Genomic DNA, 26,475 nt, shown 5'->3' with positions numbered 1-26,475 from the left:
CATGGACTACAAGCTCAGGAACGTCGCGCGCGCGCTGAAAAGTTGGAGTATGCGCAACATCGGAAGCGTCCGGCTGCAGCTCGCTATTGCACGCGAGGTTATCTTGCGTTTGGATTGCGCGCAAGAGCTGCGATCCCTGTCGCCTGAGGACATCGCGCTGAGAAATGACATGAAATGCAAATGCCTAGGCCTCGCGTCCCTCGCAAGAACAATTGCCAGGCAGCGCTCCAGAATGATGTTCCTGGCCGATGGAGACGCAAACACGAGGTTTTTCCATCTTCAGGCGTGTCATCGCAGTCGAAAGAACCACATCACCTCGCTTAGGGTCCAGGGGAACGACCTAGTCCTCAACAAGCAGATGGCGGACGCCGTGTATGACCACTACAACGGCCTGCTCGGCACTCCGTTCCACCGTGCGACCACAGTGAATTTCGACACCCTGGGTATCGTACAGCATGATCTATCCATGCTGGACGTCTGCTTCTCTGAGTTCGAGATCTGGGCGACCATCTCGGAGTTGCCGTCGGACAAAGCTCCGGGGCCGGACGGCTTCACCGGGCTGTTCTACAAAGTCGCGTGGCCGATCATCAAGCAAGACGTCATCAATGCATTCTGGTTGCTGGACGGCCGCAGCTTCAATCTAATCAATGATGCCTTCATGATCCTCCTCATAAAGAAGAATGAAGCCCAGGACATCAGAGACTACCGCCCGATCAGCTTAATGCACAGCTTTGGCAAGCTAATTGCCAAATGCCTTGCCCGTCGACTTGCTCTGGTGCTTAATGATCTGGTGCATCCCTGTCAGAGCGCGTTCATCCAGGGACGATCCATACATGACAATTTCCACGCCGTTCACCTGACCTGCAAGGCCTTGCACCTGAAGAAGCGTAGCTGCCTCCTCAAGATCGACATTGCAAAAGCCTTTGACTCCATCTGTTGGCCTTTCCTTTTGGAGGTCCTACGACGGCTCAGCTTCAGTCAGCGGTGGTGGGACTGGATGTCTATCCTCCTTGGATCGGCAAGTACCAAGGTCCTCCTCAACGGCAGGCCGGGCGACCGCATCTGCCATGCCAGAGGTTTGCAGCAGGGTGACCCCTTGTCCCCGATGTTGTTTGTCCTTGCTATGGAGGTGCTTGGCGGACTCATCCGGTAGGCTGAGTCCCAGTTGATCTTCTCACCTCTCCGGTGCGTTCACGAGTGTCGCTATACGCGGACGACGTCATCATGTTCATTGTGCCAAAGATGGACGACATCGTTGCCATCAAAACCATCCTGTAGATCTTCGGTGACGCATCGGGTTTGTACACAAACCTTGACAAATGTGTCGCCACCCCGATTGCCTGCTCACAGGAGGAGCTTCAGCTAGTTGAGAACATGTTGTCTTGCACGATCGGGGCTTTTCCGTGCAAGTACTTGGGATCCCTCTCTCTACTCGCAAACTCCGCCTGAGCGAGGAGCAGTTCCTCATTGATGCCGTCGCGGCGCGTATTCCACTTTGGAAAGGTAATCTCATGAACACTGCGGGCAGGGTGGCGTTGGCACAGGCGACCCTCTCGGCCATCCCGGTGCACCTCTCTATTGCCATGTGCCTGTCGCCATTGACAGTCGAACATATCGATAAGCTACGTCGATTGTTCATCTAGTCTGGGTCGGCCTCAGTTAGCGCGGGCAAGGGTCACATGGCGTGGGAGGTGGTTTGCAGGCCCAAGGAGCTCGACGGACTCGGCATCATTGACTTGCGAAGGTTCGATCTGGCCCTCAGACTATGCTGGGATTGGGTACGGAAGGTTGACCCTAACAAAACTTGGATCGACCTTCCGTCGTCGTCGGACAAGGCCATGCATGCTCTCTTTCGTGCAGCAACCATGACGGTAGTCGGAGATGGAAGCTCAACGTTGTTCTGGCAAGACTCCTGGATTCATGGATGCTGTGTTGAGCAGATTGCACCCGCGGTGCTCGCTTCAGTCCCCCGGGCAATGGCAAGAACAAGGACGGTGGCGTCGGGATTGGCTGATCACTCCTGGGTGTCCGACATCTCTGGCGCACAAACGGTTCAATCTTCTTACAGTACTTGGACCTCTGGGAGCGGCTTCGCGACGTCCAGCTCATGCCGGGGGTACCGGACTCCGTCATCTGGCGATGGTCCGCTGACCACAAGTACTCCGCGGCGTCGGCTTACGGTGCGATGTTCATCGGATCGACCTCGCCATTCGGTGCCAAGTTGATTTGGGAGACGCGTGCACCAGCCAAGGTCAGGTTCTTCTTCTGGTTGGCTCTACGCCGTCGTTGCTGGACCATGGCGGATGAGACATGGGCTGCAGGCCAATGACACTTGCATTATGTGTCTCCAAGCCTCGGAGACATTGGATCATATCCTGCTCGGATGTGTCTTCAGTCGCCAAGTTTGGGACCTGATCCTGTCTAGGCTTGGACTGACGACCGTGGTCGCTCATGGAGACGTCAACCTCTTTCTTTGGTGGACCTGGGCTAGGTGCTTGGTGCCGCGTGGCAGCAGGAAGGGCTTTGACTCACTCGTCATGCTAATCTGCTGGATGCTTTGGAAGGAACGCAACGCACGGACATTAATAAAGCCACAAATGCTCGCGAGCTGTGCTTGCAGATCTTGCAGGAGGCTGCTGTTTGGCTGCGGGCCGGGTTTACTAGCTTGTCGCTCAGTTCGATCATGTAATTAGTCTCTCGTGTGGTTGTCGCCGGCTTCCTTTGGGGTTTCCTTTTCGCTGCTTTTTCCGTTTGCGCTGCTCGTCTGAGCAACCTTTGGTTACCTACTGTCGAGTCTTGCGTTATTTGTTTGGATGTTCTCTGCTTCCTCTTAATCAAATACCTGCTGCTGTGCACGTTCACGAAAAAAAAAATTGAGCTGAAAGGTCATATGTGGACATAGATAAACCAAAAACACACAAATTGCATGATTGCATCTCTACATGATATGAATTGTCTGATTATATTGACAGCATAAATTACAAACCAGTCTAGCGCGCGCTACTATATTATACAAAGATAATGCCTAGTTTCCCTCCGTACATGATTAAATCAAGTTCTAGCAAGTTTTTGACAGATTAGTGCTACAGAGAAAAGATCACGCACAATGCCCTCTGCTAATCGATCTGAATTCAATCTTTTAATTGTGCACTAATCGGCGATGCCGCTCTTAGTTTTTGTTCCCTTTCATTCCCTGTAATGTTGTTGTTTGTGTACATTCCATGTACTCCTAAAGTTCAGTCCAACTAAAACAAGAATGTACATTCTCCTCAGATGCACTGTTTTTTTTTTTTGTTGAAAGGCAGATGCACTGCTTATATAGTTATATCTGCATGCCCGCAGGACGTCCTCCAGCACATACATTCCCTGATGAAAATGCGAGACGCAGCTCACGCAGCCTGCGTGTCCCAGAGCTTCCTACGCTTCTGGAGGCACTACCCAAACCTGCAGTTCAACCAGAAAACCCTAGCCGCGAGCAGACAGCCATTGCTGCAGAACAAACACATCAGGGGCAAGTATGTTTTCAGCAAAGCACGGCAGGTGCTTGAGAACCACTCCGGTGCCGGAGTGAGGAGGATCAAGCTCAGCCTTGACGCCGGCCTCCTCGACGGCTGGCTCCGGGCTTGCTTCGCCGTCAAGCCTGGGTCGCCGACTTCGCTCTGCGGCTGCCGAATAGCTACGCGTCTGAACACAGCTTCCCCTACTCGCTCCTGTTATCCGATGATGACGTGGCTGACACTGGCAGCTGCAGCTCGACGAGCTCCTCAATTCAGTCTCTTCATCTCTCCTCGTGTGGCTTCCATCCCACAACTAACGACATTCCAGGGGCGGCCGTTTGCCTGCTTTCCGAGGTTGTCCAGAGTGCGGTTGAGCAGGGTCGGCGTTACCGGCGATGAACTATGGATATTTCTTTCTAGCTGCTTCTCTCTGGAGCAGCTGGACCTCTCCAGATGCAACATGGTTGCCTCCCTGAGGATACCTCATGTTCTGCGGAAGCTCAAGGTGGTGTGGGTGCGAGACTTCTGGGTGACGACGGCGGTTGAGAGCGACGCTGCGAACCTCTCCACCTTGAGATGTGATGGTCTGCCGCTGTCGAGGTTCACGCTTGGAGACTCGTTGGAGACCAAGGAGCTGGAGGTGCACGCCACGCTCATGAGCGGCATGCAGGCTTACTCCAGTATGCAGGCAGCAACTTGCCATCCATCGCGCCAATTCTTGAAAGGCTTGTGCTATCAACAGATCATGAGGTATAGTATCGAATTAGGGATCTCCCCATTTCCATTGCATTAGAATGGAAATACATCAGAGTTTTAAGGATTGTTCAGAATAGCACAGAAAACATAAAGAGGTTCAGAACAACGCAAGACAGGGAGTTTTGAACTCCAGCGCTAAAATACATTCCAGCGAATGATAACTAGGGCTACCAAAAACTTCTCATCGGACTTGAGGCTAGCAGCTTTTCAGTACTACCTGTATATATACACTATATCTATACATTGCATACATGTTTTGAGGATGTTTGTTCGTTTTTTTTTTCCTTCAGATGTTGAAGGCTCCAGCAATAACTGACAGATTCAAGAACCTCAAGCATCTTGTTATCTGCCTTGGCGTGTATGGTGGATTTTGCAAAGGCTATGACTTCCTTTCTTTGGCTTGTTTTCTTGATGCATGTGTTGCCTTGGAGACCTTCATCTTACGTGTGAGTTGTGCTTGATTGATCATCTCCTCCATAGTCCATACGGAACGCACCTCATGTATTTTGACTGCTATATACTCCGTATATATTAGACATGCATCTTCTCTACAAGTTAACGAATTGTTTCGGATATATTTGACATGCACCTCATGTATTTTAACTGCTATATACCCCTATTAAGTAAATATTAGTTGTAATATATACACTAATAACCCTAGAAATGCATGCATTATTCATGTGTGCAGATTGCAGATGGTCTCTGATGGTACAAAGATTACCATTGTCGGGAACAAAACTCCATCGCAATCCAGCAGGCTGGAGATCCCAGGAATCCGCTATGGCGGCCTTGGAAACCTGAGGAAGGTGACCATAACGGGCTTCTGCACGGCCAGGAGCCTGGTAGAGATGATATGGCACATCCTCGAGAGGGCGTCGTCGTCGCTGCAGTGCCTCGTCCTCGATGTCACCCCCGGCTATGACATGAAGCGCTCCTCCTCCGACGACAGGTGTCTGCCGATGTGGTGGTACGCGCAGGCGCTCAGGGACGCTGAAAAGATACTCGTGTGTCACTACCGGAAACCGGCTCTTTCCCGAGTGTTTTTACGTTTGCCGAGTGCATTTCCTCGGGCACTCGGCAAACAAACTCTTTGCCAAGTGCTATGAAAAAAAAACACTCGGCAAAATAATTGCACTTGGCAAATATACTCTTTGCCGAGTGTTGAAAAAAACACTTGGCAAAGAAGTAAGTTTGCCAAGTGTTTTTTTTTTCACTCGGCAAAGAAGTAAGTTTGCCGAGTGTTTTTTTTTTGCACTCGACAAAGAAGTAAGTTTTGGCACTCGACAAAGAAATAAGTTTTTTCCCTCTTATAACCTTGAAACTTTTTTTACACTCCACATAGAACATGTGGTACTCCATGTTAAAATTTGATATATTTCTGTATCTGTTTGCTATATTTAATTAATTTATTGCATTTCAAGCAATTTTTTGAGTCAAGTCAAATTTGAACTGCAAGTGATTCAAATAATAGAATAAAATGAGTAGAAAATGATATTCATGTTATTGAGTCCAATGTGATGCCTTACTCGGGAAATGAAAAGAAATTTCGAACATCTTGTTCAGGAAACACGACCACGAACATGTGGCCGAATGGTTTTTAAATTCTAAAAAACGCAAACGAAGTCTGAAAATCATGATATTTGTCATGATGTGATGATATCATACGTGGAGGCTGTGGTAAAAAATTGAGAAGGTTTCGCACAATTTATCACGTATGATGTTTACAAACCGAAGCATCTAAGAAGAAAAATTGTAGCGTTGAGAAAGAATCGGTAAGATTTGGAGTCAAAGTCACGGTCGAATTGGGGTTTGGCTTCAAAACTTTTTGTATAGGCAATAGAGAACGTAGATTGTTTCATATGAAATTTTAGTAATTTTTTTGGATCCGTTTGATAATTTTAATTTATTAAGTGCAATTATAGAATTTTAATTGATATAAATTAAATTTGAGCGGTAACTGCATAAAATAATGGAATCATATTCGTAGAAAAATCATATATATATTGTTGAGTCAATTTGACAAGGTATTTTCAAAGTACATTGAAAAAAGGAAAAACACGTTTTGAAAAACAAGGAAATGAAAAAATAATTAATATATTTGTTGAGTGCCCTAAACCATGACACTCGGCAAAGCCATCTTTGCCGAGTGTCCTAGCTCCACACTCGGCAAACTCAACACTTTATAAGAAACACGTTCCGCCACGTTAGTGATCCGTGTCCCCAAAATTGAGCTCTCCCATTGGCCCGAATCTCCTCTCCCTAGATCCCTCCCCTCTTATCCCTTCCCTCTCCCTCTCTCCTTATATATTCCTCTCACCTCATCTTCTAAGGGGCAAGGGGCAGGAGGGCGGCGGCGCGGGACACCAGCCGGCGGTGGGCGGCGCGGCACGGCGGCAGGAGGCGGCCACGGCCGGGCGCGCGGGGCAGGCAGGCGGGGCGGGCCACCGACTGGCGGTGGGCAATGCGGCACGGCGGCAGGAGGCGGCCACGGCCGGGCGCGCGGGCCGGCGCGGGCGGCAGGGGTCAAGGCTGTGGCGGCGCGGGCAGGGCGGCGGGCGGCTGGAGCGGGGGGAGCGGCCGAGCGGTGGGAGTGGCAGCGGGAACACTAGGACACGGCGGCGCCAATGCGTTCCGTGGCCGTCGTCGCGGCCGCTGGCATGCGCTTGTTGGAGGCTGAGTGGCCACCGGTGCGGACCACGCCGGTCGGGGACGGGCACGGCGCGAGCGGGCTTTTTTTATTTTCGCAAAAGCATTGTTTGCCAAGTTTTTTTCTGTCGACATTCGAAAAACAAGACATATTTGCCGAGTGCTCATGCCGTTAGACACTCGGCAAACGCGTCATAAACGTCTTCTCGCCGTCACGTTACTTTTTTTTTTTGCCGAGTGTCGGTTTTAGCACTCGGCAAAGCGTTTGCCGAGTGTTTTTTGGGATTCGTCGTGTGCCGTGGGCACACGGCAAACTTCCAGATTCCGGTTGTGTGTGTGAGGAAATACGTCGAGCCCAAGGTCCCTATCGGCATCGAGCTCAAGGTTCTTGGGCCCAGCAGCCGGTGCCACGCCATGGATGCATAAGGCGTGGAGGAAGAGGATGGTTGGGAAATTCCGAGGAGGTTCTTGCAGCGTCAGGAAGACACGGCCGTGTTGCCTTGATTTATGTCCTGCCAAGGAGCTAATAATATGCCAGTGTTAAGCGCTACCGTTGTGTGTTCATGTTTGAGCTATAGTTTCTTTGTTAAAATCTGTTATTACAGAATATTTCCTCCTCTCCTTTTGGGAGGTTAAGTGTGCTTCCTTGTTAGGAGGTACTGTTAGAGTGTAAGCCCATCGCCCATGGGCCTACCGACCTAGGCTCCCCATCGTGTCTACTCATTGATTGTCCCATATGGCCCATGGGCTTACACTCTAACAGTTACAACATAGAAAATATATATACAGGCTAGCTTATACTATTTCTTTAATATAATTCATATGGTCTCCACGAAAGTTCGCATGAATATTGGTTTTTAAATAGTTGCTATATAGCTTTCAAGTCCTTAAAATCAACTCAAGTTTCATTCCCATCATCACTCAAACCCTGATGTTCCACTATGGCGAAAATGGGTCGGTGGGCGCTGGTGACCAAAACAAATTGTGTGTGTGAGGAAGGGGGGGGGGGGGGGGGGGGAGATCTTGTCTATAACTAATTTCACTATTTTGTGTACATGCCGCACATGCTAACTCTTGTCTGTATGCCACACATGCTTTTAGTGATCTCTTCATCATTAATAAACAAGTTAATCATTGTTCCTTTTTAGTTTTCAACCTTTGTCTTAAGTCATATTTCTAACTTTATGACCAAGTCTATTGAACAATTCACCAATATCATATCTACGATATTAAGTAGTTTCATTGAATCCACGATAAAATATGTCTTCATACATCATAGTGCATTTATTTAGCATTGTAGATGTTATTTTTTTTTCTAAAACATGGTCAAAGAGAAGTTTCATTAGCACAAAGCTATAGTGACCTTATAATTTGGAACAAAGGTAGTATCACTACATTTGTTTTCTTGACTTCCATATTTTAGGTGCCTGATTTTTTATTGTTCTTCAAGCAATAGATATTTTTGTCATTGTTTGGCTATAGGAAAAAGATTATGAATTATCACTTGTGTGAGTTGTCCTTTTAATTGTACTAGTTAGTTGTTTAAGTTTGTCCCTTAGAGCATCTCCAAGAGCTTTTGTAAAATCTACTATCTAAATCATCATTTAGAAAGTTATTTGAGTAATCATTTTCTATATCTTTATACCCCCAACAACTTTTCTATATCTCGTGCACAGTCTGGAGAGCCAGGAGTGCCATGCATGCGCGCTCTCCATTTTTGGCTAGCGAGAAATCTAGAATAGAGGATATCTATTTTTGGATATCCAATTGAAAAGGCTGTTGGAGGATGTTTTTTCATCAAAATCTCTATTCCTGTAAATTAGGAAAGATATAAAGAGTCACTTGGAGATGCTCTTAAAAATTAAAACATAGCTCCCATTTCATTTTTATTGAACCAGCGTGAGAATGTACAGTTCATTAATACAGAAGAGAGTCAGAAGGCATCACCCTAGAAGGCGAGAAAAAATTAAAATAATGTAGGATATAATAATTAAGAAAAGATCTCGATAATAAAGCCCCCTACCACCTTGCATTCTCAATTCTCCATCCCCAAGGACAATCAGTCATAGACTAAAACCCTTGATGAAACACATAATTTGGCTAAATTTGGTGATAGGAGATCCATGATCGAATAGAACTCGAAACCCACTTCAATTAGTGTATTTACTTGAGCAAGAGCAAGAGTTGATGTGGTATCTCATAGGGAAATTTATTCTTAATAGATACTTCTTCTGTTCCAAAATATTGGGCGCATTGGGATAATTTGAAAAGTCAAACTTGGCAAATTTTGACCATTAACTAGACAAATTATACTTATAGTAGATAAAAATGTTTAGAAAAATCATATTAATATAATTCTACATATCTTTTATAAGAATTTATTTTGCAACAATTGATAATATAGTGTAAGAGTAACTAGTGATAAAAGCATACTCCTTCCGTCCTGGAATAATAAACATACCTTGACTAGGGAATAGTCATATATAATATTAGTTTTGACTAAATTTCTTTTACAACATGTTGTCATTTGATAAAGGATCAATATGATCTCAGAGGCACTTTGGATCTAAATCTACTAATGCAAGTTTTATATCCTAAACTCGTATATAATTTGAATAATTATTGAACAAAGTTTGACTTTTCCATGTACAAAATACCTCATCATTCTATGACTAAGGGAGAGTACTTGAAAAGACCTTTTTCTGAATTTCAAAACGCCCATATATCAAAAGAAACATGTGAAAGGTCCTTGTGTGGTTTTGGTAATTGAGTGACAACCTAGGTGGACTAATTGTGTTTATGTGAGATACACATGTGATTAGTCCACAGGTACATGTGTGTGAGGAACATATGCCATGAGTGGAAATGGTGCTTGGAGATGTTGCAAAGCTCACACATGTGATGATGGAGGAGCTCATTGCACATGAGACATGACATTGAGTCATGTGATCAAGGAGGAAAAGATCAAGACGTGATTTGGCATGATGGACTGGTTGCAAGCATGAAGGTCAAGTTGGAGGCTTTGGAGCGATGGACCGCGTGGCGGTGAAGCTTGAGCAAGACTTGGAGCCGATGGACGAAGGCAACGGTGAAAAGCAAGTGAAGTCAAGATCGATGAACCAATATGATCACATGATGATATGAAGTGGATCATATCATTGTTGATGGTGTTGGTGCATGTGTTGCATCGACATTGGAGGAGATGGAATGGAATGCGCAAGGCAAAGGTATAACCTAGGGCATTTCATTTCACCGGTCATAGGTGTGTAGAGAAGTTGATGACCGGGTTTAGGATAGATGGTCATACTATCAAGAGGGGCAAACTTATTTGCCTATCAGTCATCTATTCCACTCGAGTGATCTAACTTTGCAACATCACTAGGATCGAGTGGCGTGGCAAGTTGAGTGGCTAATCCTTTGGAAAATGTTTGTGAAAAGCTAACACACATACACATGGTGGTGTACACTTGGTGGTGTTGGCATATTTGCAGAGAAGAAGTTGGAGTTGAAAAGGATCAACTCGACGAAGAAACAGAAGCGAAACAGGTCACTATGAGTGACCGAACGCTAGCCTCGGCAGGACCGGCGCGTCCGGTCAAGTGGAAGCAGTGAAGGCGTAGGCTCCGGTCTTCAACCAGACACTGGCATTGAAAGTGACCTGATGTGCCGGGGCCGCATCCGGTCATCTCTGACGTACGCTGATGTTGTGGCGCGAGGAGCAGCTCTGACACATGGGAGGCGGTGAAGGACTGGACTCAGGTGATGTGTCCGATCGCGACCAACCTGACGTGTCCGGTCGCAAATCAGAGGCTCAAGGAGCTCTCTGGAAGCGACAGGACTCTGGTTGGTCTACGTTCGATCACCTGAGATCGAATGCGTCCGGTCGTAAAACAGAAGCTCAGGGAGCTCTCTGGAAATGACCAGACTCAGGCGTTGCAGCATCCGGTCATCCTCGTTGTGCTACGTCCGGCCGTCGTGTGACCGTTGGCGCGGCAGCCGACCGTTGAAATCAAGCGACTGAGGTTGAACGGAGGCGACGCGTGGCGTGCATCCATTGATCGGACGCTGGACCGGGGGCGTCCGGTCGATCCGACTGGCGTGTCCGGTCAGCTCGAAAAACACCCTTTGAAGGGGTAACAGCTATTTTAGCTCGTGGGGCTATAAATAGAAGTGTTGGTCGGCCTTTGGCCTTGAGCTTAGTAGAGTTGTGCACACTAGAGCCTTGGTGGCTTATATGGTAGTGCTTGGGAGCCCTCCATCTCACATATGCTTGGTAGTTGATCATTCGATTATGTGAGAGAGCGATTCTAGTGCGATTGCATTGTGAGGTTGCATCGAGTGGCACTAGGTGATCGAGTTGCAAGCCGGTGGTGCTTGTTACTCTTGGAGGTTGCCGCCTCCTAGACGGCTTGGTGGTGGTCTCCGTCGAAGCCCACAAGAAGCTTGTGCGGTGCTCCGGAGAAGAGCTTTGTAAGGGGCATTATGCTCGCCCGCGGGAGCCGCGAAGAGCAACTCTAGTTGAGCGTGTCGTTGAGCTACCCTCACTTTCAGGGTAGGTTCTTGTGGTGCCCGACATGTGGGCTTGGCGGGTGATTTCAATTCGCCGCCGAACCACCAAGTGAGCGGTCGACACAACGGGGACGTAGCGTGTTGGCAAGCACGTGAACCTCGGGAGAAAAATCACTGTGTCAACATTGTTCTTCCCGTTGGTTTGCAATCCCCTTACACAAGCTTGTAATTACTTTCATATACATTGTGCTTATGTAGTTGCTCTTGTAATTAGTTAGCTTGTGTAGCTCACTAGTTACCTTCTTGCTTGTGTAGCATAGAAGTAGCTCCCTTGCCTGGCTAATTTTGTTTGTGTAACATTGTTAGACACATTGCTTAGTTTGTGTAGCTAAGTATTTGCGCTCTCTAATTTGGCATTGGCTGCCTTGTTATTGAGCATTGCTAGTGAGCTTAGGAGCTTTGTGCTTTTGCTTGCTAGAATTGTGTAGGAGCTCCCCGGTGTGCAAAATACTAGTGGCATAGGTTTGTGTGAACTTGCTCCTAGAATTGGATAGGTGAGATCTAGCTAGCCCGGCACCTTTGTTGCCTAATTAGGATCTTTATAAGCTGCTTGTGAACTTTTATACAAGGGTGTAGTCTTGGCTAGACCGATTGTTTTAATTCCGCATTTGTTTCGGTTAGCCGGCACGATTAAATTTAGAAAGGACTATTCACTCCCCTCTAGTCCGCCATCTCGACCTTTCAATTGGTTTCAGAGCTAGGTCTCTCATTTGTGGTCTTCACCAACCCAAGAGGATGGCGTCTAGTGGGCTAGATGTTTGTGAGACACACATTTTTTATGGCATAAACTTTGCACTTTGAAAAAATCACATGATTGATCATTTTCATGCAAAGGGACCTAAGTTTTGGTGGATTGTCACTAGTGGTCTCACCCATGTCTTGGACCATAGAAATCTCACCAAAGCTCAAAGAGTTCCCTATGAACTTGATGCACATGCTTGTTGTTATCTAATGGATGCTTTGAGCTTTGATTTAATGAAAAGGATAAACTATGTGAGAATCGCACGTGAGATATGGGAATCAATCAAGCACACCTTCGGTGATTCCTCCACGTGGGATGATGGCAAATTCAAGGAGGATGATCACAAGGTGGAGGCACATGAGCGTGTTGAGCATGACCACAATTTGGTGATTGTGGAAGATTGCTCCACCTCATGGTCAAGTGATAATGATGATGATGCTACCACAAAATCACTTGACAAGATTGATGGTGATGCCTCAAGTGATGTACATGATGATCCTACCCCATGCACACTTGATGGTGATGATGGTTCATGCTCGGGCCATGATTGCGATGCTACTACAAGCCCATCCACTATACCACATTGTTTCATGTCACAAGGTGACACCAAGGTATCAAATGCCAATGTGGTTCATCATGTTGATTCATATGATGAGCTTGTTAGTAGACTTGCTAGCATAACCATGTCTTTAGAAAATGAGAAAGCTAAAACATTGAAATTAGAAAAATGAAAACTCATTTCTAAAGAACTCTTGTGAAGAACATAAGAAATTACTTGATGTTCTTAAATCTTCACATTGTGAGCTAAAGTTGAATCATAAGACACTACTTGCATCTCATGAAGAATTATTAGAACAACATGCTTCTCTCATTAAAGTGTTTACAAAGAAACTTAAAAATAATGAGAGCTCATCACATGGATCAAATGATAAATTGCAAAATGTTGCTAACCCTTGTGATGTAGGCAAGAAGCATGTATCCATCTCTTATGATGATTTTTTAGATATGTCATGCTCTTCGCATATAGATGCTTGTTCTACTTCTATGTCTTGTGAGACTAACCTTTTGAAGGAGAATAATGAGCTCAAAAAGGAAATGAAGAATTTGAGCAACAAGTTAGAGAGGTGCACAACTCAAAAGTCACCTTTGAGCACATGTTGAAGACTCAAAGAAACTATGGTGACAAGTGTGTCCTTGGCTTCAAGAAGAAGATGACAAAGGGCGAAAGAAAGAGAGAAAGAATGATGAAGAAGCTACAACAAAGAAAGCTCTCTCATACCATGTGCTACCGGTGTCATAAAGCGGGACACCTTGCAAATGGTTACCCTAACATTGAGAAGCTCAAGAAGATTAAAGAAGAAGAGAGGCTCAAGCATGTGAAGTGCTTCAAGTGCTGCACTTGGGGTCATCTTACCTCAATGTGCCCAACCAAGCAATTGGTGAAGCAACTAGAAGAGCCTCAACCAAAGCCACAAGTTGAGCAAGAGAAAACACCCTAAGAGCAAGTCAAGATCTATCATGAAGATGATGATGACTTGATGACGAAGAAGAAGAAAACAAGAAAGGGTGGAAAGGCAAGGCATCCAATGCAAACTCCAGATGCCAAGATGATGAGCAAGACACAAGATGAGAAGAAAGTCTATGCTCACATCAAGTGCTTCAAGTGTGGAAATACGGGACACTTTGCCTATAAGTGTCCTACTAAGCTTGAGAAGAAGGCTCAAGCAATCCATGAGAGGCAAGACAATGGGAAGCACCACATGAGCAAGGAAGAGAAGGCTCAATCAAAGAGAAAGTGCTACTCATGCCGGGAAAGGGGACACATGGCACATTCATGTCCCCTAGGTAACACTCCTTAGCCTATTTCAATTAATGATGATTCTATGCTTAGGAAGGATGGTAATGGTACCTCTATGGTTGCTATTTTAAAACATCCCGCTACTCATACTAAGGCTTTGACTAAGTATGCTGCTCCTAACTTGAGAGGATCCAAACTTGTTTGGGTACCATCAAAAAGTGGATGATTGATTATAGGTACCATCGGCATTGGAGACTTGATTCAATTGATTTCATATTGATCATCATATGTTGAGTCAAGATATAAAGCCTAGTGCACATCCAAACCCAATGCCAAGTGAAAATTGAGTGAAATCCAAGTGCTATCAACATACAAGTGTCATATTCAAGTTGTGGTGATTTATTGGATTATTTAATGGCTTGCAAAATTATTTGAGTTGAAGCTTGCTAGTTGGATGATCATGAGCTAACCAAGGTATATCTCTTGTTGATCATTTCATTTGGATGCATGTGAGTTGATTGAATTGGATAAATATGCAATGTTGCTTGCTATGAGATGTTTGAATGAATAAATAGCTTAGTAATCAAGTTTGGATTGATTTGTGTTGGATAAGTTCATAAGATGATATTTAGTAAGTGGATTGAATGGTTTTATGTCTTGTGAAAGTATTCAAACATGTTGGTTTCAAGTTTGATTCATGTTTGATGAAGTATAGCTCAATAGTTGAAATCTGTCCTATATTGTAAAATCTGAGCTAGCTGTGATCTGAGCCATGTTTGAGTGATCAAAACTTATTGGATTGGCATAAAAATTGGTGTACATGCTCTGGACTTATGGTATAAGATTCTGTACAAATTTCATGAGAATTGGATAAGAGATGCTTTGGTTTTGGAGTGAATCTTGTCAGCTATAGTGCAGCAGTTTTTAGCATATAACAGTGGTGGAAGAATTGAAATCTGGTAGCAATCTAGAAGTCAAATGAAGCTCAAATTTTATAGCTGCTAGATAACTTAGTGAAGCATATCTCCACCAAATTTTGTGATATTTGGATTTGTACTTTGGAAAATATGCATTTTTCCTTGAAGAGTACAAAACCTGCTAGAAAAAGTGACAAATGTTGGATTGATCTAGAGTCACTTTGATTGAAAGGTCATCAAGTTGGAAACATGTTTATAAGTAGTTGAGGTACCTAAGTTTGGTTTTTAGTTGATCTAGAAGCATGACAAGCAAAGAGTACAAGGGCATTTAATTGTGGAGTGTACGTTGCACATATTTGGTACTCAAATTGGAAGATCAAGATCAAACTCAAGATAAAGATGAAGTTTAAGTTCTAGTGACTATTGGAAATCATTTGATAGAAAGAAAAGGACTTAAACAAGTAGAAAAAAAGGACTTAAAGAAGGAATCAAGGTTACTTATCAAATTAAGTCCATCACTTGGGTCAATCAACAAATTCATTTCAAGTGAGTGTCAAGAATGATTTTTGGAGAGAGGTAACTTCTCTCTAGTGTAGGGGCTTGCCACCTATGTATAGGTAAACCAAGTGTGGTACTTGGAAGGCTGGTGATCCGAGGGACATTTGAGATGCTTAGTTGAAGCAATCAAAAGGGTTGATCAAGAAAAGCAAGCAACACCCAAAAGAGAGCTAGTCATGATATTGCAAGTGGTATTCTTACATTGATGCTCTCATGGAAGCAAAGATGAAATGAAGAAGCAAGCTAACCATAACAAGATAGTGCACTTGATCATATTAGTGGTTCTAAAATCATATGGGTGAAGAATGGATTTCATTTATTCATGATTGGTCTTCACCAAGCTTATAATTGGACTTCACATTGCTATTGGAGTAATGAATTGGAATCTATGTGATTATCCTCTACTCCAACATAGCAAAGGTATCATTGTAATGTGCATGATCATTTCATCCCTTACTAGTATGCGATTAGTGCATATAGTACATGCTTCATAGGATCATGCATAACAAATGGAATGTTTAAATTCATAACCTACCACTATTGCTTGAATGATTAGTTGATCTAGTGGTTAGTATATGAATTTGTTCATGAGCTAGTGAACCCAAGTACTTGATTTAATTTGGATTGCTAACAAGTGACAAGTACAACATTGGTAAGATAACCCTTGTAAGAGGTGTGAAGAAGCTTGTCATTGGTTCAAACCGGACTTGAAAGCTTAGACAAATCAATGTAGTTCAAGTCAACTTAGAAGCTCATAACAAGAGTACAAGCACAAGATAACAATGCAAATGGATATCTAGTTTGTTTGGTTCAAGTGGTATCTAGACTCAAGTATTTCATCAAGAATTCACAAGTGATGTCTAGATCAACTTACAAGTGATATCATATAAGTGGTACTCATGAAGATAGCAAAGGTTCAAGAAATGTTTTTTATTGATAAATCCAACAAGTGGTTCCATACTAGAAAATTCTTTCAAGTGGTATCACATCTACACGTGGTATCAATCATGCAAGATGATGGTTCCACAAGTAATCCTCAACTTTAAGTGATCATCAAAATAATGAATGCATCCCTCACTTCCAAGAGTTCAAGTTTAGCAAATGGAAGACCCATGATATTACATAGGGGGAGGTGTCCCACAAATTGGTATCAAGGTCAAAGATCCTATGTGTGGTATCTCAAGAAGCTACACAAGTGGTGTCATTCCAACAATCAAGAGATGTTCATAAAAAATGCAAGATTCAAGCCTCAACCATCTACCCCAAATGCAAACCTTTGCATCGATGAGAAGCACACCTTTTATGGAAATTGATGACAAAGGGGGAGAGATTGTACAAAGATATGAAAGCTTTGGGAGAGATTGATACAAATAAGTAGAAGTTGGACATGGACATGGACAAAGAGGGATCAATATTAAAGAAAAGAATTAGATCAAAATTCTTGGACAAGAGAAGCACACAAGTAGGGGGAGCAAGCTCATGAACTTTGATTAGTTGCATTTGAAATGTGCATAGTCATGTGCTTGCTTGCATTGCATAATTTTTTTAAATTTGATATGCATGCTTGTGTGGTGTATGCTAGTTGTAGAACTTGAATGATGATTTGATAACTAGCATGCATAGGATGGTAGCTAGACTTGTATTTTTACACATGGTACTAGAAACTTGATTATAATGTTGATCTCATGGGGTTTCTAGTATTTTTGTTGTCTAGCTACTCATGGTGCTAAGGATAGCATTAAAAGTGCAACTCCAATTGATATCACACTTTAAAGGTTTATTCTATACACCTTAGCATCATTTGGTTGTAATTACTCTCCCACAATTCCAATCTATCCATATATGCGAGCTTCAAACCAAACACTCTAGCACATATTTAGGGGGAGCTAATACTACCATCTTGGATTTGTGGTACTTGTCCAAAAACATTTACACATGGTAAAATTACTTGGGCAAGCAGCATGAATCCAAAAGAGCTTAATTTCCATATCTTTGTAGAGTTGTCATCAATTACCAAAAAGGGGAAGATTGAAAGGTCCTTATGTGGTTTTGATAATTGAGTGACAACCTAGGTGGACTAATTGTGTTTATGTGAGATACACATGTGATTAGTCCACAGGTACATGTGTGTGAGCAACATATGCCATGAGGGTGGAAATGGCTCGGAGATGTTGCAAAGCTCACACATGTGATGGAGGAGTTCATTGCACATGAGACATGACATTGAGTCATGTGATCAAGGTGGAAAAGATCAAGACATGACTTGGCATGATAGACTAGTTGCAAGCGTGAAGGTCAAGTTGGAGGCTTTGGAGCGATGGACCACGTGGCGGTGAAGCTTGAGCAAGACTTAGAGCCGATGGACGAAGGCAATGGTGAAAAGCAAGTGAAGTCAAGATTGATGAACGAATATGATCACGTGATGATATGAAGTGGATCATATCATTGTTGATGGTGTTGGTGCATGTGTTGCATTGACATTGGAGGAGATGGAATGGATTGCACAAGGCAAAGGTATAACCTAGGGCATTTCATTTCACCGGTCATAGGTGTGTAGTGAAGTTGATGACCGGGTTTAGGATAGATGACCGTACTATCAAGAGGGGCAAACTTGTTTGCATATCGGTCATCTAGTGCCACTCGAGTGATCTAACTTTGCATCGTCGCTAGGATCGAGTGGCGTGGCAAGTTGAGTGGCTAATCCTTTGGAAAATGTTTCTGTAAAGCTAACACACATACACATGGTGGTGTACACTTGGTGGTGTGGGCACATTTGCAAAGGAGAAAAAGTTGGAGTTGAAACGGATCAACTCGATGAAGAAACGGAGGCGAAACAGGTCACTGTGAGTGACTGGACGCTGGCCTCGGCAGGACCGGCGCGTCCGGTCAAGTGGCAGCAGTGAAGGCGTAGGCTTCGGTCTTCAACCAGATGCTGGCATTGAAAGTGACCTGACGCGCAGGGGCCGTGTCCGGTCCTCTCTGACATACACTGACGTCGTGGCGCGAGGAGCAGCTCTGACACGTGGGAGGCGGTGAAGGACCGGACTCAGGTGTTGCATCCGATCGTGACCAACCTGACGCGTCTGATCACAAATCAGAGGCTCGGGGAGTTCTCTGGAAACGACCGGACTTTGGCTGGTCTATGTCCGGTCGCAAAACAGAAGCTCAGGGAGGTCTCTGGAAATGACCGGACTCAGGCGTTGCAGCGTCCAGTCATCCTCGTTGTGCTGCGTCCGGTCGTCGTGTGACCGTTGGCGCGGCAGCCGACCGTTGAAATCAAGCGACTGAGGTTGAACAGAGGCGACGCGTGGCGTGCATCCGTTGATCGGACGTTGGACCGGGTGCATCCGGTCGATCCGACCGGCGTGTCCGGTTAGCCCAAAAAACGCCCACTAAAGGGGTAACTGCTATTTTACCCCATGGGGCCATAAATAGAAGTGTTGGTCGGCCTTTGGCCTTGATCTTAGTAGAGCTGAGCACACTAGAGCCTTGGTGGCTTATGTGGTAGTGCATGGGAGCCCTCCATCTCACATATGCTTGATAGTGATCATTCGATTGTGTAAGAGAGTGATTCTAGTGTGATTGCATCGTGAGGTTGCATCGAGTGACACTAGGTGATCGAATTGCAAGCCGATGGTGCTTGTTACTCTTGGAGGTTGCCACCTCCTAGACGGCTTGGTGGTGGTCTCCGTCGAAGCCGCAAGAAGCTTATGCGGTGCTCTGGAGAAGAGCTTTGTGAGGGGCATTGTGCTCGCCCCGCGGGAGCCACGAAGAGCAACTCTAGCTGAGCGTGTCATTGAGTTACCCTCACTTTCGGGGTAGGTTCTTGCGGTGTCCAACGTGGGGGCTTGGCGGGTGATGCCAATTAGCTGCGGAACCACCAAGTGAGCAGTTGACACAACGGGGACGTAGCGTGTTGGCAAGCACATGAACCTCGGGAGAAAAATCACCGTGTCAACATTGTTCTTCCCATTGGTTTGCAATCCCCTTACACAAGCTTGTAATTACTTTCATATACATTGTGCTTGTGTAGTTTCTCTTATAATTAGTTAGCTTGTGTAGCTCACTAGTTACCTTCTTGCTTGTGTAGCATATAAATAGCTCCCTTGCGTGGCTAATTTGGTTTGTGTAACCTTGTTAGTCACATTGCTTAGTTTGTGTAGCTAAGTATTTACGCTCTCTAATTTTGCATTGGTTGCCTTGTTATTGAGCATTGCTAGTGAGCTTAGGAGCTTTGTGCTTTTGCTTGCTAGAATTGTGTAGGAGCTCCCCGGTGTGCAAAATACTAGTGGCATAGGTTTGTGTGACCTTGCTCCTAAAATTGGATAGGTGAACTCTAGCTAGCCCGGCACCTTTGTTGCTTAATTAGGATCTTTATAAGGTACTTGTGAACTTTTATAGAAGGGTGTAGTCTTGGATACACCGATTGTTTTAATTCCGCATTTGTTTCGGTTAGCCGGCGCGATTAAATTTAGAAAGGACTATTTACCCCCCTCTAGTCCGCCATCTCGATCTTTCAACATGGAGAGAGAGATTGATTTTGATATTCTCTTTTCACAAAAAAATATAGATTGAAGAACAACATTAAGCAACTATAATTTTATTTAGCCAATAATTGTAGATAATAATAGCAGTGTTTAGTATCAATGGAAGTTACATGTTAATTATAAAACGGCGTCCAGGCAAATTGACAATAAAGATATGGTTTTGAAGGAAAAGGGGGGAATTTAAAGTGTAATTTAGTAAGGCCATTAAGAGTAGGCTACTAGCTATAGCTGCCTATGATATGGACCGAGGGGTGGAGGTGGAGCAAATGGAGCATCATCTGGGCCTTGTTCTCTTTGCAAATTTTTGCAACCCGATGAATAGTACCACTTTTGTCTTATTTGGCAAATATTGTCCAATCGTAGACCAACTAGGCTCAAAAGATTCATCTCGTGATTTCCAACTAAACTGTGTAATTAGTTATTTTTTTTACCTACATTTAATACTCCATGCAAGCGGTTAAAAATTGATGTGATGGAGAGAGAGTGAAAAAACTTGGAATTTGGTGTGCATCTAAACAAGGCCCTGGTCGTCGTTGGTCCAGAGACAAAACGGGGGTACCAGGGCCCCACTACGGCAAGTCATTATGCCGTCCTTGACCCGCCAATGCAAGATCTTCTTCCCTTGTTCAACGATGGAGCAATAAAAAGGATCCACTTATTATTGGTGTATTTGCACAGTAACGTAAGAATAATATGTCAGGCAAAGGCTGAGTCTTCGATCAATTTCTGGAAGAATTCAAATATGTGACTGGCACCTCCTAATTTACGTTTCTGAATTAAAAAAGTATCCACTGATACAGCACGATGCCCATGATAGCGAGCAGAGCACACTAGCCACTAGCAGATCGGTGGAGCAATTTCACTAACATCATCTGGTCCTTAATTATCAGTCATGACAAGATCGATGGCAGAAGAATTAAAGGAGTGCCCGGCATTATTATCACACCCTAGCTCATATATACCAGCTATATTAGGCAGTAGTAGGCAACATTTTGACTAGTGACTAGTCACTGCGGTCCGTGACCGGCGGAGGTCTTTGCTTGTGGTGTATACTCTCTATCATGGAGCACTTAAGAAGAGTCTACTGTACTTTATTTGCCTTGTTCGCTCGAACTTATCAGTCATGGTACAGTGTTTTTCTGTCGCAACAAAACATCATCAATCGGCTTATCAGACACAAAAACCATTAGCCGATTTATGCACATATTACACGGTAACACATACTCCATATGGACACTACGTGAGACAATGGCCAAATCTTTCTTCAAGAATTCAAGCATATTTGATTGTATACCTTTTATTTATAGTGGTTCTAAATTTAGATGTCATATGTCTTGCGGACCCCATTTTCAGAGGTGACTGATTCCTAGCTGTATCTAGAAATGCATTCAGAGGCGGAGCTTGTTTAGCGGGTCCGATGGAGTCCTCTATAGAGACGGTTGTGTATTCCCAGTTGCCTCTGTCCAAAAATGCTATAGTTGCTAAAAAAATCTTTTTTTAGTAGTGATATCATTCCAACTTATACATCTATATCTATACCTAATATTAAAGAGCAAAAATTTCTCTCCCCTATTTTATTTGTCCATCGTACCCTCTATCACTATCAGTGTGTCCCTCCACTCTTCGTAGTAAAAGTATCTTAGTCAGTTTTACTAAGGGTCTGTTTGGGACTGCTCCACTCCACCAAAACTTGCATTATTAAAGGCCGGCGTTTCTCCCTGGATGCCCCCTCCATTAACAGAGGTGACACCCTTTTGTTCCCGTCTCTATTAATCAGGGGGTGTCTCCCAAAATATTTTTTGTGGTAGTGTTTAACTAACCCCAACCAGTAAGACAACAAACCAAAGTCTTTCATTTATATCCTAAAAAGAATCTTCCATTTGAGCCATATTCTTAGAGCATGTCCAACAATTTGGTAAAACGACTCTCCTAATCTTGATATTTTAGTAGAATAAAAAAACTTATTCTAAAAACTCCCATTCCTAACTCACAATCTACCTGTGGATGGAAAAACAGAGACATCCACAAGCAAACAAACGTGGACGACTGCAACTCTTATCATGGGCGGCGTTCTTTTTCTTTGACACTCCATCACCCCAATCATCGTCACCTTCTTTGTAGGTTCTGGCTTTGAGTTTGGATTCTGGCACTACTAGAAAACAGACATTTCATCCCGCCTCTATTTTTGCCTTTAGTTCCGGTATTTTTGTGTTCGGGACTAAAGGGACTATTAGTCCCGGTTGTATCCTCAAACAAGGATACAAAGTTCCTGTCCCAAGCGTGTGGCGACGGCAGGCAACAATTAGTCCTGGTTATAGCCCAGAGCCGGGACTAAAGGTTAGTCCCGGCTGGACCCTCCAACCGGGAATAAATCTTTACTCCCGGCTTGAGGCTCTAGCCGGGACTAAAGGATTACCTTTAGTCCCGGCTCTGGGCTATAACCGGGATAAAATTTTTTTTGATAAAATAATATAGTCGCGCTGGACAAAAAAATGGGGCAGCCAGGCATTGAACCCACGACCTCATAGCCAAGGTCCAAACCGCAGCGCACTAGCTACCCATCTGAACTAAGTCACTTTCTCGACAAGAAAGCACCCAAACATTTATTTAATAAGAGAAAAGACCCTTTAATTGATTATATTCTTTTGTTAACTATACTTTGAATTTTCTGGTCCATGTGCTTTCTAGTGCCTGATTGATCTCATAATTTTTATCAGGGTTTCAAATGCCCAGTGTGAAGCCACCACCAAGTTCGAGATTTTTCTGAATTGGTTTGGTAAATTTTTCACTTTAATTGAATTTCCACGCGACTTCACCGATTAATTATACGTTGAACTAAGTCCACCCACGAAAAGATCCGGAATGGTGCCAAACTTTGCCAAATGGTCTCTTGTGCCCTAGGAGACAAATATTTGTGGAGGTTGATGCAAAATTATATTGTTTTGAATATGTAATTCGCCATATTTCGTCTCACGCGGCACAAAGAAAAATGTAATAATAAAAGTAATTATCAAAAAAATCTAAGATCTTATGTGGGGCCATATTTTGGGTGTAAATGACTACCAAAAAAATTTCAAGCCATTTCGACATAGGCGGAGTCGACGTGCTTCACAGAAGTATATAGAACCTTTCGTCGAACCCTATCTATACACCTAGGTTCTCTGAGACTCTGAAGTCCATTTGCTTTCCAGTGTCGGATTGGTCTCAAACTTTTTCTCAAGACTACAAATGCCCTGTGTGTAGCCACCACCAAGTTTGAGATTTTTCTAAGGTGGTTTGGTACTTTTTTAACTTTAATTGAATTTCCGCCCGAACTCACCGATTAATTATACAATGATTAATGAAGAACCTAAAGATTTATGTTACAATTACGTGAAAACTAATTTCCTGTCGAAAACCAATAAATTTAATAATTTCAATTAAAGTCTACATTTTTTGCATTAACGAAAATAGTGAGTATTAGTTGCATTATGTTCAACATTTATAATAAAAAACACAATAGTTTAGGTCACATATTTTTTTGTGTGCAGTAAATGAAAATAAAGTTTATTACTTTTTCTAAAAAAAATTTATGCCTAGCATTGAATTTACTGCGCAAATAATAAGACTTAAACATTTAAATACAAAACATATATAAAATAAACTGATCTGCTTAAAAGTTGGCGCGAAATGAAAATGTAGCCCACCTTTAGTCCCGGCTCCTGCCACCAGCTGGGACTATAGGTGGGCTGCATTTGGCGGCCCGCCAAAAAATCCTTTAGTCCCGGCTCCTCCCACCTTTAGTCCCGGCTGGTGGCAGGAACCGGGACTAAAGGTGATTTAGTCCCGGGAGGTGGATGGAGCCGGGACTAAAGGTCCCACCTTTATTCCCGGCTGGTGGCGGGAGCCGGGACTAAAGATGCTTTAGTCCCGGGCGGTGGATGGAGCCGGGACTAAAGGTCCCTCTCGTATATATCGCCGACTCCCTTCTCTCTTCCTCCTCATCGATCGCATCTTCGTCTTCAGCGCGTCCCCAGAGCTCCGCCGCCGTCGATTTGCCTCCCTGGCCACCCCCGACGCCGCCTTCCTCACCGGAGGGCACCCCGAGGCTCACCCACCTCGCCGGAGTAGCCCCGACGCCGCGCCCCTCACCGAGTAGCCCCCAGCCGCCCCCGACGCCGCGCGCGCGCCACGCCGCCGTCGATTTCGCCTTCCCGGCCACCCCCAACGCCGCCTTCCTCACTGGAGGGCACCCCGACGCCCGCCCACCTCGCCGGAGAAGCCCCGACGTGCTGCGCCCGGCCAGGAGCCCCCATGCCTGGATCCAGCGCCGCTGTCCACCACCGCCCGTCGCCACTGCACTCCATTTAATTCTAAACCATTGATATATATATATATATATATATTATATTTATGAATTATATTGACGAAATGTGTATTAATGTATATATGTATGAAATTATATATGTATGAAATGTGTGTATATATATATATCAATTAATGTATATATGTATGGAATTATGTATGTATGAAATGTGTATATATATATATCAATTATAATGTATATATGTATGAAATTAATGTGTGTGTATATATATATATCAATTAATGTATACATGTATAATTTTTCCTTAGGAAAAAAAATCAATTATGTTATATTCTGATACCATGTGGCCTATACCCTAAACCCTAAACCCTAAACCACCCTAAACCCTAAACCACCCTAAACCCTAAACCCTCCCCGGCCAGCGACGCTGGCCGGCCGCCCCGCGCAGGCACCACCGCCCCGAAATGTGTATGAAATGTCTATGAAACCCTAATTGCATAATTATTGTTTTATAATTGTTTAGGCTCTCTATGGCCGACCCGAGAGACGATGACCTGGAGGCGGAAATGATGGATATTATCAACGCCGGCACTGAACATTGTGCCGATGTTGATAATGACCAACAGGAAGACGACGGGAGTCAATACTTGAATCTCGATCATATTGTTGAGGAAGTTGTTCATGAAGATAATTCCGGCGAGGTATATATTTCTCAATATCTAGCTCTCATTTATTTATTATGCGTACATGTAGCCCACTGGATCGACCTTCGTTTTATAATACTTTTTGTGTTTCTATGCGTACATAGCCGTCTGGATCGACGACGACGACGAGGAACACAAAGAATGTTCGAGGGGCCAAAAAGCCGTTGGAAGGCCGCTACATCATCTCAGAATTCAACGTGGCTATAGGCGAACCACTAGGACAATATGCACAGAAATTCGTGTACCACTGTGGCTACCTTGTAAGGGACAAGCTCTCGATCAATGCCCGTGAATGGAAAAAAAATAACAATGCTCCTCATATTAGTTATGTCTCTGATAAGGACAAGGAGCTGATTTGGCAAGATGTTCTTGCACATTTCACGCTCCAAACAGATGATTATCATGAAGACATCACCCACGAAAGGTTGACGGAATGAGTTAGGCACTGGACAATGAAGAAGATGGCCACCCAATTCCAATCTTGGAAGAAGCAGCTGTACAAATCATACGTTAAGAAGAACAAGACTCTAAATTGGAATGATAAGGGCCCAATCGCGAAGGCAAGGCCCTACTGGGAGGAATTTGTACAGTACAAGACATCAGAAGAGGGTGCGGAATGGGCGAGAAGGAACCAAGAGAATTCCAGACAAAAGCAATACCACCATAACATGGGATCAGGTGGCTACACGACTTCCGTTCCCAAGTGGCAAAAAATGGAAGCAGACCTTATTGCCAAGGGGGTCGTACCTGAATTAGCATCGTGGCCTGAACACACAAAGTGTTGGTTTTTAGGTCATGGGGGAGGATTGGACCCAGTCACCGGGAAGCTCGTCCATGGCATAAAACTCAAAAGAGCAACAGAAAGGTTGATTCAAATTCTAAAAGCTAGAGATAGTGGACTATTCCGGCCCAATAGAGAGAAAGATGAACTGACATATTCCATCGGGACTGCTGAGCATCGTGGACGAACTAGAGGCAAAGGGGCCGTTCCGTGGGTGCAAGGTTTCCCTGAATGGATCGATTCGTACAGAAGCCGCCAGAGACGGAAGGATGAGGAGGCAGAGAGGATCCGCATCTTGTAGCAATATGTTATTGAGTCACGGGAAGCGGTGCTTGAATCACAAAGGCGAGAAAAAGAAATGCAAGCGAAAATGCAAGAGGAAGTCGCAAGGCAAGTGCAAATACAATTGAGTGCCCATGGGATTACAATAGCTCCGGGAATCAACATTAGCTCCGATCTGTTGAGAAGCAGTTGTGCTTCTACGGAGCTGCCTGATGCCATAAAAGATGCAGAGCTGCGCTTCCCCGTGGATGACGTCACTGAACCTTTTACATCATGTGAGCTGCACATTCCAAAAGATAATGGCACAGTGAAGGTGGCTATTGGTGTTGTAAACCCTATCGACCGTACCAAGACACCAAGAATCCATGGGGC

General features: G+C 44.3%; 1 pseudogene; it reads left to right on the top strand.

The window, feature by feature from the left end:
• The first annotated feature begins 1,679 nt into the window (after positions 1-1,679).
• LOC136487996 (uncharacterized) lies at positions 1,680-7,403 on the top strand (annotated as a pseudogene).
• Positions 7,404-26,475: the final 19,072 nt, after the last annotated feature.

The sequence above is a fragment of the Miscanthus floridulus genome, chromosome 10 (genome assembly GCF_019320115.1).
Source record: "Miscanthus floridulus cultivar M001 chromosome 10, ASM1932011v1, whole genome shotgun sequence".
NCBI lineage: Eukaryota > Viridiplantae > Streptophyta > Magnoliopsida > Poales > Poaceae > Miscanthus > Miscanthus floridulus.
Note: the sequence above shows the minus strand (reverse complement) of the source record. Positions and strands in the feature narration are given on the sequence as shown.